General features: G+C 45.5%; 1 pseudogene; it reads right to left on the bottom strand.

The window, feature by feature from the left end:
* Positions 1-16,112, bottom strand: part of LOC122895895 — a 33,383-nt pseudogene extending 17,271 nt beyond the window's left edge.
* Between the last annotated feature and the right edge of the window lie 2,122 nt (positions 16,113-18,234).

The following is an 18,234-nucleotide window of genomic DNA, read 5'->3' as shown; positions in this document are numbered from 1 at the left end:
CAACATGTGTTGGAGGGGATGTGGAGAAAGGGAAACCCTTTTACACTGTTGGTGGAAATGCAAGTTGGTGCAGCCTCTTTCAAAAACAGTGTGGAGATTCCTCAAGAAATTAAAAATAGAACTTCCCTATGACCCTGCCATTGCACTCCTGGGTATTTACCCCAAAGATACAGATGTAGTGAAAAGGGCCATCTGTACCCCAATATTTATAGCAGCAATGGCCACGGTCGCCAAACTATGGAAAGAACCAAGATGCCTTTCAACAGACGAATGGATAAGGAAGATGTGGTCCATATACACTATGGAGTATTATGCCTCCATTAGAAAGGACGAATACCCAACTTTTGTAGCAACATGGACAGGACTGGAAGAGATGATGCTGAGTGAAATAAGTCAAGCAGAGAGAGTCAATTATCATATGGTTTCACTTATTTGTGGAGCATAACAAATAGCATGGAGGACAAGGGGAAATGGAGAGGAGAAGGGAGTTGAGGGAAATTGGAAAGGGAGGTGAACCATGAGAGACTATGGACTCTGAAAAACAATCTGAGGGTTTTGAAGGGGTGGGGGGTGGGAGGTCAGTGTACCAGGTGGTGGGTATTATAGAGGGCACAGATTGCATGGAGCACTGGGTGTGGTGCAAAAATAATGAATACTGTTATGCTGAAAATAAAAAATAAATTAAAAAAAACTAACCATATGATAATTGAATTATCATATGGTTTCACTTATTTGTGGAGCATAACAAATAGCATGGAGGACAAGGGGCGTTAGAGAGGAGTAGGGAATTTGGGTAAATTGGAAGGGGAGGTGAATCATGAGAGACTATGGACTCTGAAAAACAATCTGAGGGGTTTGAAGTGGCGGGGGGGTGGGAGGTTGGGGTACCAGGTGGTGGGTATTATAGAGGGCACGGCTTGCATGGAGCACTGGGTGTGGTGAAAAAATAATGAATAATGTTTTTCTGAAAATAAATAAATTGAAAAAAAAACTAACGAGGTATTGTATGGTGACTAACATAACACAATAAAAAAATAGATAAATGGATAAACTAGTTATGGCATATCTACAATGGAATATTATTTAGCCATAAAAAGGATGGAATCTTGTCATTGCTACAATATGGATGGAGCTAGAGAGTATAATGCTAAGTGAAATAAGTCAGACAGAGAAAGAAAAATACTATAGGGTTTCACGCATATGTGGAATTTAAGAAACAAAACAAATGAACAAAGGGGAAAAAAGAGAGAGAGGCAAACCAAGAAAAAGGCTGTTTTTTTTTAATTTATTAATTTTTTTCAGCATAACAGTATTCATTGTTTTTGCACCACACCCAGTGCTCCATGCAATCTGTGCCCTCCTTAATACCCACCACCTGGCTCCCCCAACCTCCCACCTCCCGCCCCTTCAAAATCCTCAGATTGTTTTTCAGAGTCCATAGTCTCTCATGGTTCACCTCCTCTTCCAATTTCCCCCAACTCCCTTCTCTCCATCTCCCCTTGTCCTCCATGCTATTTGTTATGCTCCACAAATAAGTGAAACCATATGATAATTGACTCTCTCTGCTTGACTTATTTCACTCAGCATCATCTCTTCCAGTCCTGTCCATGTTGCTACAAAAGTTGGGTATTCATCCATTCTGATGGAGGCATCATACTCCATAATGTATATAGACCACATCTTCTTTATCCATTCACCTGTTTAAGGGCATCTTGGTTCTTTCCACAGTTTGGCGACCGTGGCCATTGCTGCTATGAACATTGGGGTACAGATTGCCCTTCTTTTCACTACATCTGTATCTTTGGGGTAAATACCCAGGAGTGCAGTTGCAGGGTCATAGGGAAGCTCTAATTTTAATTTCTTGAGGAGTCTCCACACTGTTTTCCAAAGTGGCTGCACCAACTTGCATTCCCACCAACAGTGGAAGAGGGTTCCCCTTTCTCCACATCCTCTCCAACACATGTTGTTTCCTGTTTTGTTAATTTTGGCCATTCTAACTGGTATAAGGTGGTATCTCAATGTGGTTTTAATTTGAATCTCCCTGATGGCTAGTGATGATGAACATTTTTTCATGTGTCTGGTAGTCATTTGTATGTCTTTATTGGAGAAGTGTCTGTTCATAACTTCTGCCCATTTTTTTATATGATTGTCTGTTTTGTGTGTGTTGAGTTTGAGCACAGCAAAGGAAACAGTCAACAGAACAAAGAGGCAACCCACAGAATGGGAGAAGTTATTTGCAAATGACAGTACAGACAAAAGGTTGGTATCCAGGATCTATAAAGAAAATGGCTCTTAAGTAGTGACAGAGCAAACTGCGGGTTACCAGAGGGGAGGGAGGTCAAGTGAAGGATGAAATAGGGGATGGCTATTAAGGAGCACACTCAGTGTGATGCGCCCTGGGTAACGTATGAAGTTGTTGAATCACTCTATTGTACACCCGAACCTCGTACCACACTGTATTTAACTGGAATTTAAGTAAAAACTTTTAAAACACTCAATATAAATAAATAAATGTTTAAAACTACAATTAGTAACTTAAAAAGAAAAAAAGAAGTTGTCCTCCAAATAAGTAAAGAGCACGGACCCATGAGCCAGAAGAGCTTCCCAGGGGGTGGTGGGGAAGCATTTGACACAAAGTAATTTTCAAAGTAAGACAACCAGGAAGGCCTCAGATTTTCCCCTTCAGGAAGAATTTGATCCGATTTATTCCTTATTTGCAGGATGTACCTACGCATAGTCCTTTTCTTCATTAAATAGCCTTGAGATGAACAAATCCTTTGACAGACTTTACACCGAAATGTTTGAGAAAGGGTCCCCAGCGATGAGCCCATGAAGAGGACAGGACCCCACACACCCCAAAACACAGTACGGCACCCCTGCTGGGACCCAGCAACTGCGTCATGACCCCCAGACAACACTGACTGCAAGACACACTTTTAGCTTTCAAGTGACTAAGAAAAATACCGTGTCCATGAAGACACCTGGTCCCACCAGCCCCTCCTTACTCCAAGGACCTTGATTCCTCCTTAGGGTTTGGTGGTTCGTTGCCGGCCTCATTTGCCCATCGCTAGGAGTCCTTCTGCATGTGTTTCCGTATGGATTCCTCCTCACCCACCTCCTTTCTTAGGTCCTCATGTCTGTGAACTTTCAACACATTGTGCCGTGTTGACGAACACCACCTAGTCAGCAGGAGAAGACTCGTTCTCACTCGTGGTAACTGCGGCTCTGCTCCCCATGCACTCATCCAGGACCCAGGCTGAGGGAACAGCCCCGATCAGAGGCTCCCCACTCTCCTGTCAGAGGGACAGAGAAAGAGCAGACAGCTGTGACCCTCCTGTGGCTTCGGCTCAGGAGTCCAGGTGTCACTCACTCACAGGCCGGGGACTCGTGCTCACAGTGGTCAAATGTGACATGATTGGCGTGGACTATTCTCCCACGGGGGGGGTTCAGGACGGAGGGGCCTTGCAGGGAGACAGGAGTCCAGCTGGGGGGAGCAGTGAATATTCTGGACAAATATTGCAATCTGTCATTAAGCCTTTGGTGGTCACTTTGCAAGAAATTAGAGAATATGATCATTCTACCAAAGAGCCGTATTTGCGCTCCTAGTAACATATTTATTCCCTGCGGCTCCATTTGCGTTCCTTTCTGTGTATTTCACAACTTTTCCCTTAAGTGTAAAATGAGATGTAATTTCTGGAGAGATTTTTAAGTGTCAGTTAAAGTCAGTCATGTAGCTACTGACACACTTGTGACTCATGCAAACACCACCAGTGTGACAGCCAGAGCGAGTCTACTCACACACCGGCCATGGGGACCGGGTGGGCTGCTTCTGGTCACAGAAAACATGAGACATCGTTGTCTGGAAGATGCATTTTGACTGCACACTTGCTGAAATGTGAAAAAAAAAAGGTAGATGAAAATCAATGAAATATGATATTTGTGGGTACATGTGTGGGAAATGAGATGGACTGATCAGTTCTTAAAAGTTTTGCATCTTTGCTCTTATAAGTGTAGGCTGTGATTCGGAGCTATTCCTGCCCCCTGGGAGCTGGTTAGGAGGGCAGAATTGCCCACCCCAGCCAAGACCCACTGACTTGGAACATGAACTACTCCTGCTGATACATCCTCATGCCCATTTAAGTCTGATAAGTAGCGTTCTAAATGACATCAGTGTCCTGGCTGATAAGTGCGTCATACCAGAGTGAACACACACACACACACGCAGGGAAGCAGGTCATGGAGACAACCGCCACCCCTCCCTGCATCCTGCGGCTCCGCATCTAGGGCAAGAGGAAAGGGCGCCAGAGGTTATACCATTCAGCAAGATGAGAAGGGTGACAAGGACAGACTGGATAGCTCAACCCCAGCCACGTGTGAAAATCACCTGGAGATGTTTCTTTAGAATTACTGAAGCCTGAGTCTCATTCTCGGAGATTCACCGGGTTTGGGGTACCCGAGGCTGTCGAACACTTGACTGACCGGCCGTGTGGGTGGGACCTCCCGTTCAGAAGGCCGTGTGGGTGAGACCTCCGGTTCAGAGGGCCCAGTGGGTGGGACCTCCGGTTCAGAGGGCCGTGTGGGTGGGACCTCCGGTTCAGAAGGCTGCGAGCCTCAGGGCACAGAAAGGTCGTTGGGAGCTGGGAGCGGAGCTGTCCAGCTCTCTTGTGAGCACCTGAGTCCTCCCCTTCGCTGGGGTCACCATGTACACAGGCCCCAAATTAGGGACAGGAAAGAGACATATGTGTTGCGTAGGGTTTAGAGCTGACCGGAGTTGGAATCAGAGTAGCATAATGACTCTGGATTTGACTTGATCGTGAGTCACGTGGACATAGCCCGCGCACACGTGATGGGAGCACACCACACTAACTTCTGGATCATCTCTTCTTTAACCATAAATAAACCAGCTAAATGCTCCAAGCCTCAGTGCTCTGGTCTGTTAAATGGGCTTAGAAGTAGTAACTGCCACCTGCCTCCTCCATCCACACTGGGATCCTGGGGTTTACAGACAGGCTTTTTGTGAAATGAGTCTTCCTAAGGTGCCATGCAGGCATGTTATTTTTTGTACACATTTTTAGAATGGTCTTCGGTCCACTTTATCTCTCTAGAGAGCTACTGATTATTCGTGTTAAAAAGAGGTTGATTTGAGGACACCTGGGTGGCTCAGTCAGTAACATGTCTGCCTTTGAATCAGGTCATGATTTCGGAGTCCTAGAATCAAGCCCCATGTCAGGCTCTGCACTCATCAGGGAGCCTGCTTCTTCCTCTCCCTCTGCCTGCCTCTCCCCCTGCTCATACTCTCTCTCCTAATAAATAAAAATCTTTAAAAAAAAAAAAAAGAGGTTACCTTTTACTTCAGATCATTTGAGTGTAAGTGAGCCAAAATTAGGAGTTTCAAAACTGAATTCCTTGAGGCAACTGGGGTTTACTAAATTTGGCTTCCACAAAGTATTTTTCAAGTACATCTCGGGTTGTTGTTGGTGGTTATTTTGTTGTTTTGGTGATTTTGTATTTCCACACTTTAACTAACTTACGAGAGGATATATTATCTGAGTTTACTTTGTCTCCTTCAACTTCCAAATTATGTCTCCATCTTATGGTGACATAGGTGGTTCTATGTAAGGGAAGCCTTAAACTACATCAGACTCTGAAAAACAATCTGAGGGTTTTGAAAGGGTAGGGGGTGGGAGGTCGGGGTACCAGGTGGTGGGTATTATAGAGGGCACGGATTGCACGGAGCACTGGGTGTGGTGAAAAAATAATGAATACTGTTATGCTGAAAATAAATTAAAAAAAAAAAGAAAAGAAGCAGTAAAAATATTGCCTCCAGTGGGAAGACTATCTGGAATGTTATTTGTTTTGGTATTATCATTCTTCTTCTCCGAGTTCATTTAAGGACTTTTTACTACCTGTACATAATAGGTAACATTTGCTTTTGCAGGCGGTTAAAGCTGTGCAGTTGAAGAGAGTTTCATATATGTGCGTGTATACACACGTTTACCTATAGAGAGATACATTTATATACGCATGAAGACTCGTATTCACAAGTAGTAATTTTCAGGACATGGTGAGCCTCTGGCATTTCTCAAAGCCTCTTGGGTTGTAAAGGTCACGGACATAGAATGAACCCACCTGTCCTATCTGGGCGCCCGTCGGTATACACAGCGGGGAGGACGGCATTATCCCTGGAACAAGTGGACTTTCTTCATGTCTCCTCTCTTTAAAATGCCTGACCATTTTGAGTTGGGTTATAAATGTTGGCAACAATCACCCAGACTTGCGAAGTGAAAAAAATCACTTTCACTGAAGCCACTGATGACAGGATAAAAAATTCATCCAAAATTTAATCCAAAAGGATAAAGCATTCAAAAGGAAGGATGAATGTTGGCTCGCCCATATTTCTTTGCTCAGGTGTCAACATTACATCTCGGGGACGTTCCCAAACGACAACGGAGGAAGAACCGTGGCCGCCATCATTCATCTCATGGGGAAGGTGGTACGTGCACTGAAAAAGCCCATCTGTCCATGAATCTTGAGTTCTTCTTTGGGAGATGAAAAATGGGATTCACGGGGAGTGAAAAGATGAAGGCCCCTCTGTGATCCTTTCCCTCCCCCCCGTTCCACTTTTCACCTTGAAACTAGTGAGATTCTGACCTAAAAGAGCCATTTTACCTGCAATACCCCTGTAGGTTCTTGGTAGTGAGTGACGATCCCAGTGCTTCCCAGTGAAAGATGATCCCAGAGCTAAAAGCAAGACATCCCCCGCTCAAAGCACACTTTCCTCTGTCTTGTCTATGGGTAGAGCGTGGGGGCAAGCAAGAGACTCGCAGAGGACCATGCTCAGCAGATGAAAATCCTGAAAACAGAGACAACAGAAAGTAGAACTAATCATAGGAATGAAAGTTGTTGTTGTTTTTTTTCCTTTGTAGGTATTTTTTAGTGGGGGGGTGGTAGGAGTAAGGGGCTCAGAGGAGATGAAACCTGTCCTGGGCTACCTTGTCGAAATTAAGAGTTACATAAGGTAAGTAAAGATAAAACGGAATAAAACATTTGTGTCAGGGCATCTTTGTTTTCAAAACAACTCAATGCTATCTATGGTGTGAAGGGATAATCAGTAAAAGGTAGCTCTTTCAACTCAAGTAACAAAGAGAAAACTCAGCTTTGATCACTTCAAAGGAAACCAAATACTGCAAATGGGAAAACCTTAAGGACAGACGGAGGAGAGTATGAGTTTGCGAGACCATAGTAGTCAAGTAAAACAGCCCTCGGAAGACACGATAAAATGAGCCCAAGTCCTGTTTTTGAACTTGCGGCTCTCGGTCCAGGACGTCAGCGAGCCCACAGTCTGGGGTGAGGAGCCCTTTGGCCTTGGCTGCACCATGTGATCAGAGAGAAGAGAAATCAGATGCCAGCCTGAAGGGGAGCAGGGGCTCATCAATTTAAGTCGGGGAATTAAAGGTTGTGAATCACTAGGTTGCTATTTTTAGAAACCGGGGAGGGAGATAGCGTAACACAGCAGGAGGCATGAAAAGTGAGGCTTGGAGACAGGCTATCGCCCTGAGGGCTCATCGCTCTAAACATGGTGGCCAGATGCTGGGTCTGGGTCCACACCCTGGGAACACAACCTGGATCTTGAGCCACATCCCCAAACCGAGCCTGAGGTACAGGCTGGCTCCCTGTGTCTCCCTTGAGGATAGAGCAACATTGTCATCAGGAACGTGAACCAAACACGTCAAGATAACGAAGCAACTCGAACCCACAGCGTTAATACTTTGGTGTAGAATTTCAGAATAAACTACATAAGCATCGTTTTGAACAAAATATGTGTCATTTAAGTCATTAGAAACATACACAGAATTTCAGCCTATTAGAGTACATGTCATATTGGCCCCAGGGTATTATCTGATAGACTCGTGGTTTGAGATTGGAAGGAGTAAGAGAATTTGATTAAGTTGGCAAAGAGCATTTGATAGTGTAAGACAACTTGATTTAGCCACCTATACATTTAGGAGCTCAGAGCTTAGAAGGAATTTGCTCCTTGGGTTTGTAAGTCTGTCCTGAAAGAAATACAATGTGCTATGGACAGACTAAATTTTGAGAATAAAGCTTCAAAGTGCTTAAGGGAATGTAACTAAGTAAGTTTCTAAGTTTGGTTGGCTATTTAAGTGGACCTCGTTTGTTTTACTTACAAGTTAATCACACAAATATTTTAAAAATTGATTTTCAACTTGAAAACTGAGCACTGATTCATACAGAAGTTATACTAAATAGCCTTTCCTGAGACAGATCCTTTACCAAAAATTTTTAAATCTAAGTTACTGTACCCCTCAAAGAGACTCAGAGAGGGGTCACATTTCACTCTGAAATAAAAGAAGGATTGTCTTGTTTTCTCGACTAGCCCTTTGAAGGGAGACAGAACGATCGCGATATTGCAACGAACTTGGAAGCCGCAACTCCACCGAAGATTATCTTTTCCAGGATAGCGTGTAGGTTGTAATCATGCGACTTTCACTCAGTAATAATGCAACAGTGATACTGTCAGCTTCTGGGCGGTTCAAAGCATGTCTGCTAGCATGTCTAATCAGTGTTTTCTGCACAGCAACCAAAAGCAATTTCCACTCTGGCTCTTCTCTGTGTCCACTTGAAACCCGAAGGCACAACGCTTACATCATTGTCGAGTGTCCTTGGACTTGGAAACCACTCCATTTCTAGGAGATTTCTCCCCCGTGGGGCCAGAGAGAAAAGTAATGGCTTCAAAGCTAGAAGCTTTTTAACGTGAGAAGGGCTTAGCTCCCTGTGTACATGACGTAGGATTCCCACATCCATGGAACCCTATTCTTAGCACCCTAGCATCAAGTTTTCCTTCCTTAGTTCTCCGAGAAAAAAGACGTGGCCAAGCCTGGGAGGCAGGAGCTCTGGGAGGACTTCGGACAGCATCCCCAGGGCTTAGAAGATGCGGCCGCTCTAGGGGTTGAGGCATGACCTGCTTCCCCATTGGAGGACCCACCCCGGGCACAGCGGGAACCCGTTTCAGTAGAGACTCACTGCCCCCGCCCGCCCTCATGCCTGCCCACGTGGCTGCCCCAGCAGGGACACAGATGTGTCACCAGGCCCACCGTCCCTGAGAAGAGCCTGCAGCTTCCAGGGTAAGGAGGGGACTCCTCAAGGAGGCAGGGCCAGCCAGGCTCAGGGGTAGGCCCCCATGCAGCACGCTGTCTCTCCTGAGTGAGGTGACCACCTGTGGGGTTCTGCGCTGCAAGTCTTGTGTCCTGGGACACCCCTCAAACACCGAAAATCGGGACGGTTGTTTGCCCTACAAGTAAAAATCCCTGCATTCCCCTGTTCTGTGGGAGCATTCAGAGCTCCTCGACCAAAAGAAGGGAGTGACCCAAAAGTCCTTGAAAAATGTGTCATTCGAAAACACAAAAACCTCTGTGTGCAGTAAACCGTTCTTTGCAGAAAAGGGAAGCATCCCTCCCCCGAGGCGCGGCAGCCAGCCCTGGCTCTGTGGCGGATTCGGTCATCTGGTGGGCGGCTGCTCTGGACTCCAGCAGTATTTGACTTCAGATCAGTGGAAGGAAAAGTTATTTCCCCTTCAGGCTGTGAAGTTTTCATCCCCTTCTTTCCCATAACGACCTCCCCCCAGCTTAAACATGTGTCCCTTCCCAAGACTCTCCTTCTGGCAGACATTGTATTTTAAATAAAGCTCATGTTGTCACAGTCATGGGCGATCATAGTTCCATTTATAGATGGCTTATCTAGGAGTCCTCGGCACCCCTGGATCCTCCTCCTGGAGCAGGACAGGCTGGGCTGGCTCGCACTCCCCAGCCCTGCTAGACGAAGAGCTGTGTTCAAGCGGGCCTCACACCCGTCCCTTAATCTGTGCTTCCGGCCAGGCCCCTCGCCCAGGGACAATGCTGGGAGACACAGCTGTCACCGAGGTTCACTACTGGCACCTAGTGGGTGGGGGTCAGGAATGCTGCTAACAGACCCAGATACCTAAGGACAGGCCCCCAGAACAAATAGTCCAATGGCAGAAGTACCGAGGGTAAGGAAGGCATTCGCAGGGACTGGTCCTGTAGCCCTTAGGGGTTTGAAGACAGCATGGCCCAAAGCTTGCACCTTTATCACGTTCTCTAATAAAGATTCTTCTGTTTCTGAGGCTGAGAAAACCATCTTCATTTTGGAGAGAAACAGAAGAGCATCAGACTTAAAAGCAAAACATTCTTATCCACGGAGGACAAAAAGCATCTCCCGCCCATCCCAGGTACCAGGAGGAACGAGCACCCAGTCAGGTCTGTTGACAGCAGTGCCGAGGGTGTTAGCGAGGTCGCGGATGATGTGCCATAATTGTACGTTGCCCAGTGACTAAAAGAGAAACAAGCAAACAGGGCAGTGTTTAGCACAATACTGAATTCCGGGATTTCTGGTTTTGTTTTGTTTTTTTTTCCCAATTTATTTATTTTCAGAAAAACATTATTCATTATTTTTTCACCACACCCAGTGCTCCATGCAAGCCGTGCCCTCTATAATACCCACCACCTGGTACCCCAACCTCCCACCCCCCCGCCACTTCAAACCCCTCAGACTGTTTTTTCAGAGTCCATAGTCTCTCATGGTTCACCTCCCCTTCCAATTTACCCAAATTCCCTACTCCTCTCTAACACCCCTTGTCCTCCATGCTATTTGTTATGCTCCACAAATAAGTGAAACCATATGATAATTGACTCTCTCTGCTTGACTTATTTCACTCAGCATAATCTCTTCCAGTCCCGTCCATGTTGCTACAAAAGTTGGGGATTCATCCTTTCTGATGGAGGCATAATACTCCATAGTGTATATGGACCACATCTTCCTTCATCCGTTGAAGGGCATCTTGGTTCTTTCCATAGTTTGGCGACCGTGGCCATTGCTGCTATAAACATTGGGGTACAGATGGCCCTTCTTTTCACTACATCTGTGTCTTTCGGGTAAATACCCAGGAGTGCAATTGCAGGGTCATAGGGAAGCTCTATTTTTAATTTCTTGAGGAATCTCCACACTGTTCTCCAAAGAGGCTGCACCAACTTGCATTCCCACCAACAGTGGAAGAGGGTTCCCCTTTCTCCACATCCTCTCCAACACATGTTGTTTCCTGTTTTGTTAATTTTGGCCATTCTAACTGGTGTAAGGTGATATCTCAATGTGGTTTTAATTTGAATCTCCCTGAGGGCTAATGATGATGAGCATTTTTTCATGTGTCTGATAGCCATTTGTATTTCTTGATTGGAGAAGTGTCTGTTCATATCTTCTGCCCATTTTTTGATGTGTTTGTCTGTTTCGTGTGGGTTGAGTTTGAGGAGTTCATTATAGATCCTGGATATCAACCTTTTGTCTGTACTGTCATTTGCAAATATCTTCTCCCATCCCGTGGGTTGCCTTTTTGTTTTTTTGACTGTTTCCTTTGCTGTGCAGAAGCTTTTGATTTTGATGAAGTCCCAAAAGTTTGTTTTCTCTTTTGTTTCCTTTGCCTTTAGAGACATATCTTGAAAGAAGTTGCTGTAGCTGATATCAAAGAGATTACTGCCTATGTTCTCCTCTAAGATTCTGATGGATTCCTGTCTCACGTTGAGGTCTTTTATCCATTTTGAGTTGATCTTTGTGTATGGTGTAAGAGAATGGTTGAGTTTCATTCTTCTACATATAGCTGTCCAGTTTTCCCAGCACCATTTATTGAAGAGACTTTTTTCCACTGTATATTTTTTCCTGTTCTGTCAAAGATTAATTGACCATAGAGTTGAGGGTCCATATCTGGGCTCTCTACTCTGTTCCACTGGTCTATGTGTTGGATTCATCCCTGGGCTACAAGGATGGTTCAACATTCGCAAATCAATCAATGTGATACAACAAATTAATATGAGAAGAGAGAAGAACCACATGGTCCTCTCAATTGATGCAGAAAAAGCATTTGACAAAATCCAACATCCGTTCCTGATTAAAACGCTTCAAAGTATAGGGATAGAGGGAACATTCCTGAACCTCATCAAATCTATCTATGAAAGACCCACAGCAAATATCATCCTCAATGGGAAAAAGCTTGCAGCCTTCCCATTGAGATCAGGAACAAGACACGGATGCCCACTTTCACCACTCTTGTTCAACATAGTATTAGAAGTCCTAGCAACAGCAATCAGACAACAGAGAGAAATAAAAGGTATCCAAATTGGTAATGAAGAAGTCAAACTCTCTCTCTTCGCAGAGGACATGATTCTTTATATGGAAAACCCAAAAGACTCCACCCCCAAACTACTAGAACTCATACAGCAATTCAGCAATGTGGCAGGATACAAAGTCAATGTGCAGAAATCAGTGGCTTTCTTATACACTAACAATGAAAATACAGAAAGGGAAATTAGAGAATTGATTCCATTTACTATAGCACCAAGAACCATAAGATACCTGGGAATAAACCTAACTAAAGAGGTAAAGGATCTGTACTTGAGGAACTACAGAACACTCATGAAAGAAATTGAAGAAGACACAAATAGATGGAAGACCATTCCATGCTCTTGGATCGGAAGAATAAACATTGTTAAAATGTCTATACTGCCTAGAGCAATCTATACTTTTAATGCCATTCCGATCAAAATTCCACCGGCATTCTTCAAAGAGCTGGAGCAAATAATCCTAAAATTTGTATGGAATCAGAAGAGACCCCGAATCGCTAAGGAAATGTTGAAAAACAAAAATAAAGCTGGCGGCATCACCTTACCTGATTTCAAGCTTTATTACAAAGCTGTGATCACCAAGACAGCATGGTACTGGCATAAAAACATACACATAGACCAGTGGTTTGGTTTCGTTTTAAAGATCTTATGTGTTTATTTGCGAGAGAGGGAGAGACAGCATGAGCAGGGGGATGAGCAGAAGGAGAGGGAGAGAGAGAGAATCCTCAAGCAGACTCCCCGCTGAGCAGGGAGCCCAGTGCGGGGCTCTGTCCCAGGACCCCGAGATCATGATCTGAGCCAAAGGCAGACGCTTAACCAATGGAGCCCCCAGGCATCCCCCGAAATCTCTTCGGAACACTTTGCAAATTCGCTGTAAAAAAAATCTGTTACATCCACACAGTGACCTGTACATAAATGTTCAAAGCAGTATTATTCATAATAGCCAGAAAGTGGAAACCATCCAAATGCCCACCAGCTGAGGAGTGGACAAACAAAATGCAGACCATCCATACACAGGAGCACGACTGGGTGATAAGCGGGGACGGAGTCCCGTCACAAACTACAACGGGCAGGGACCCTGCGAACATCACAGGAAGTGGAAAAACCGCACAGGAAGGACCACATATGGTATGATTCGTGTAACATGAAAACTCTTTTCTTTTTTTTAACAAAAGACAAACTTTTATAAAAATAGCAGATTAGTGGTTGCCTGGAGTTAAGGAAGGGAACAGAAACAGATTTACTGCAAATGGGCAGGCAGGGTCTTTCCAGGGTCATGGAAATGTTCTAAAATTGGATTTGGGGACACCTGCCCAGCTCTGTAAATTTACTAAAACCCACCAAGCTGTACACTGAAAGTCTGAATTTTATGGTATGTAGACTATACGTCACTAAAGCTCTTACCAAAAAAACTATTAGATTGGAAGGATTTTTTTTTTCCTGGTATTTGGTAGAGAATGTTATAGAAAGAACACTTCCCTGGGTGGGCATGGGGGGGGCGTGTTCTAGCCTCGTTCCTGTTCTACCTGGAATTACCTGCATTACTGAAGACAAGACACCAATGTGCTCTTCCACTGCTTCCCAAACCGTAAAGTGACTGAGAGGCCTCAGGTCCTGTCTCTCGTGCTGTGAGATTTGGTTAACTGACTACTTGTGCGTGTTTCAGTAGAAGAGCCGACAGCTATAGCTTGACTCAGGGGCCAGCGTCGTTACTTTATAATAACCAAATCGCATTTGACGTTCACTTTGGCTCCTGGAGTAACTGAGACAATAGAAGTCAAGTGGGATCACATCCATAACTGACGTCTTCTCTCTCCCATTCTCTGCCTTCAGGAGGGGCTCTCCTTCCAAGTAGTATCTCACAGAGTCACAGAGGATGTCTGCAACCAACCAGGGAAGGGCCAAGGCGGGGCCTCTCCAAGAACTCCTACCTTTCCAAAGGACCAAGGAATATAGCTGTTTGCTCAAGGAGGAAACAGGAAATGTCCATACTGTGTATCTGGGGGAATCTCCAGGCAGCACTGCTCCCACACGCACCACTATGTCTCATGAGGTGGGCTAGGACACTAGAGCATCCATATGCAGCCGCACAGGTTGTTGACTGCACAAGGAAACCCAGTCAAGGGGATGGAAGTAGGAGCTGAGCTCCATTCCATGCTTTGCTTGCTAAGCTCAGTGTAGGATGATGGCCATGCAGAGAAGGGACACATTTTGAACAAAGGCACTATATAGGGGCGCCTGGGTGGCTCAGTGGGTTAAAGCCTCTGCCTTCATCTCAGGTCATGATCCCAAGGTCCTGGGATCGAGCCCCGCATCGGGCTCTCTGCTCAGCAGGGAACCTGCTTCCCTTCCTCTCTCTCTGTCTGCCTCTCTGCCTACTTGTGATCTCTCTCTCTCTCTCTCAAATAAATAAATAAAAATCTATAAAAAAAAAAAGGCACTATATAGATCAGGGGGACCCCTGGACATTGCTGTACCACTATACCTATGGGGCATCAGACCTTCCTCCCCAATGTCCTCTGACCCTCAAGAAGAACTGTTCCTGCTCTCTGCCCAAAGTTTCCTCTTCCACTGCCTCAGGATCGATGGTTGGGCAGAGCTCTGACCCCTCCTTGCTGACCCAGTTCCCATCCCAACCTCCTCCCCTCCTGCCCCAAACTACCGTCTTTCTCCTGCACTTAAATACAGAAATCCTCATGTGAATGTTTCAAATAAACCATGCCTCTTAGTCCTGCTGAGATCCCCTCTACTGCAAAGGGACACAAAACCAGGCCCCCTGGGACTGGAGGGCAGGGCACCTTGACAGTCCTCAAAACACATCACCAATTCATGAGAGCCTCACAGGACCTCATAGGACAGGTCTTACTCTCTCGATCTCACAGATGAGGAAACTGAAGCTCCCTATGAAGTAGAAACACTCACCAAAGCCTCCCAGAACTCAGGGCAATGGCAGATCTGACTCTCTTTTAGGCTCCCTAACATGCTCTAGAATTTGCTTCCCTCTCCCTTGGCCTTTCATAACCCACTCATGCACATTCCCTGCTCAGACGATGTCTCGCCGGTGTTGACCTTCACCGTCAGACCACGTACAGAGGGACCTCTCCTGCTAAGCTTGTTTTCACCTTCCCTCCACCATGCATGTGCTTCTCATGGGGCTCCAGTTACGTTTTTAATAAAAAGATTTTATTTACTTATAGATTTTAGGGGAGGGGGATAGAGAGGGAGGGAGAGGGAGGAGCAGACTCCATCCTGAGCAGGGAGCCCAACTTGGGGCTCGATCCCACAACCCTGAGGTCACGACCTGAGCCACAATCAAGAGTCAGACCTCAAGCGACTGTGCCCCCACATGCCCCACACTCAAGTTACTTCTGGTGGACATCCTTACAATGCTTTCAAAGGATCCCAAAGACAAAATTCTTTCATAAGAAATTTTGAAAATCCAATTTTGTTTTTATGGCCCTTATGTAGGAGCCATCAGGAGAGCCCCATACATCTGATTTTTTTCAAACCTACGGAAAAGTACCTTCTCACTACATAGAGAGAAGAGCATTGGTCTTCCTTCTTATCTCTTTTAGGTCCTTAAAAAAAAGTGGGGGTCACCCACACTCAAAATATTTTCCAAAATACAGTCACTTCCATTCCCAAACTCTCCTTCGTATCACACATAGCTTAAACTCCTTCAACTTCAGAGACAATCACTACCTCCATTCGTCTAACATGATAACCTTCCCAGGAGAGCTCCCAGCAAGGACAGACACCTGACCGGGCTGCACCGAATCAGGAGGACGAGCTAAGGAGGCCCAGACTAAGGGCATCATCAGGCAGAAGGTCCAGACTTTGTACCAGCAGGTGGCCCACGCCGAGTACCGAGCGGGTTGTTGGAACAAAAGCAGCAGACTCAGAAGACATGCCGGCCGGAAACAACTAATTATTTCTTCTGCTGAGACAATCCAGCTGGGTCTTTTTATACCACGTGGCTTCACAATTCCTCTGAAATAATTTGCGACCGTCACTGCCTTACTAAATCAGGGGGCATAATTCTCCCATTTACACATTTAAGTGAAAAAAGAAGAGGAGGAAAGAAAGACACTTCTCGCGGCATCTTTTGCTAAACTTCAAAGAAACCGAAGACCTGTTCTTGCCCGACGGTGAGTGCCAGACCCTGAGGGCCGTCCCAGCTTCAAACAGGCTAACAGATGTTTGTTCTCAAGCACATTTTCCTCTCAGTGGCATTCTGAGGATATTATAAACTTCCTGACACAGTATTTCAGTGGAAATGGCTTTTTTTTTCTTTTTTGAGATTACATTGTTATCATAAAAAAATCCACCAAGCGTTGGATACAGATTGGCCTGTGTGAGACAGAGGGGATTTAGCTCCTCACCCCCCACCCCCAGGGAAAGGCAGAAACTGCCCCAGCGGGGCACGTGCACACTAACCTTTTAGTCCTCTTCCGGCCAGCCCCCTTCTGAATCTGCCTGGTGTAGACCAGAGGTTTGAGCTGGGGTGATTCTGTCTGTCTCCCAAAGAACATTTGGCAATGGCTGTAGACACTGTTGGTTGTCCCAACTAGGGACACTAATGGCATCTTTTCTAGTGAATGGTATCTAGGGATGCTATTCAACATCCTCCAATGCACAGGACAGCCCCAACAACAGAAATATCCAGCCCCGGTAGTAGTAGCGAGGCTGAGAGATCTGGTGTAGACAGAAGATAATTTGATCTAGTTTCAGTTCATTGTAGATGAGACATGTTTTCTGCGTGTACTGAGCTTATGGTCTTAGGGCAGACACGTAAACACACCTTTCCAATGTAATACAGAAGTGTTCTCCCAAACAGGGAGCGATGTACTGAAGACTCTAATCTTGTCAAGAACAAGGGAGAATGTACTTGACATGGTCAAGGACGAAGAAAGGGCTTGGCAGAGAGCTTGCCCATGCAGGGGAGGAGTAAGAACCAGCCAAACAGAGGAGAAAGGGAAGGGATCAGCCAATGTGTGGGCACCTCCAAGCAGCTCTGCTTTTCCAAATGGGGAGCAAGGGAAGGGAGGGCCAGCTCCTGCTATACATTGGACGGATGCCAAGTGTGGGTTTTGTCAAGAAGGTCACCGTTGTGAGGTTTGCAAGTCCAAGGTCATCGCCCTGATACCTGGGTAGAGAATGAATGTAAGAGGAAGCTTGGAGCTAAGGAGACCAGGTGTGCAGTTACTGTAGAGGAGAGAGAAACTGGTCACAGTTGGTGGGTATGGAGGGAATGGCTCAGAAACAAGAAGCAGGAAGGTAAAATCTTGATGAATTTGCACATAGGAAATAAAGAAAAGGAAGGTTCCAGAATGACCTCCAAAGTTCTGGCTCGGGTGACTACAGCTCCCTGTAGATGACTCCAGAGACTTCCGTGCCTGTTGGCCCCTTGACCTCCTCACCTCTAGCGACTTTTCTCCCCTCCAGCTTGGCCACCTATGCAACAGTCATGCCTTGTCATGGCCAGAAATTTCAATCAGAATTCCTGATTTCAATCATCCATTATTTGACTTTTTCTTCCTCAGCTTCTAGAATATTTGCTCAGCACTCTTGATGCTCCAACACAGCCAGTCTTTCTCATGCCATCTCATGCACTGACCTTCTACACTTACCACTTCTCTGCATGTCTGGCTTAGAGTCCTTAATCCACTAATAAAAACCACCACCTTGATCTCATCCTCCAGTCTTTCTTCTCTCTCCCTTCATTACCAATGTCTATCAGGACCTTCATCCTTACCCAGGATCTCTCTGTATTCCTTCCTACAGCTGTATGTTAAGTTACAATTGTCTCAAAATAAAAGATCTGATTAAAAACACAAAACACTTTAATATTAGGTGATGCCAGCTATCTGGCAAGCCCACAGTTGAAAAGCTAGTGTTACTGGATATACAATCAGCCTGGTTCATGGTCTCAAAACTTCCAAGGAGCCTCTCTTAATCACCCTTTCCCTCTCCTTCACTCATCCTCGATCTTTATTATTGATTCACGTGTGTGCAGAACCCATATGGACCA

The sequence above is a fragment of the Neovison vison genome, chromosome 1, assembly GCF_020171115.1.
Source record: "Neovison vison isolate M4711 chromosome 1, ASM_NN_V1, whole genome shotgun sequence".
Lineage (NCBI taxonomy): Eukaryota > Metazoa > Chordata > Mammalia > Carnivora > Mustelidae > Neogale > Neogale vison.
The sequence above is the reverse complement of the archived record's forward strand: the minus strand, read 5'-3'. Positions and strand labels throughout refer to the sequence as shown.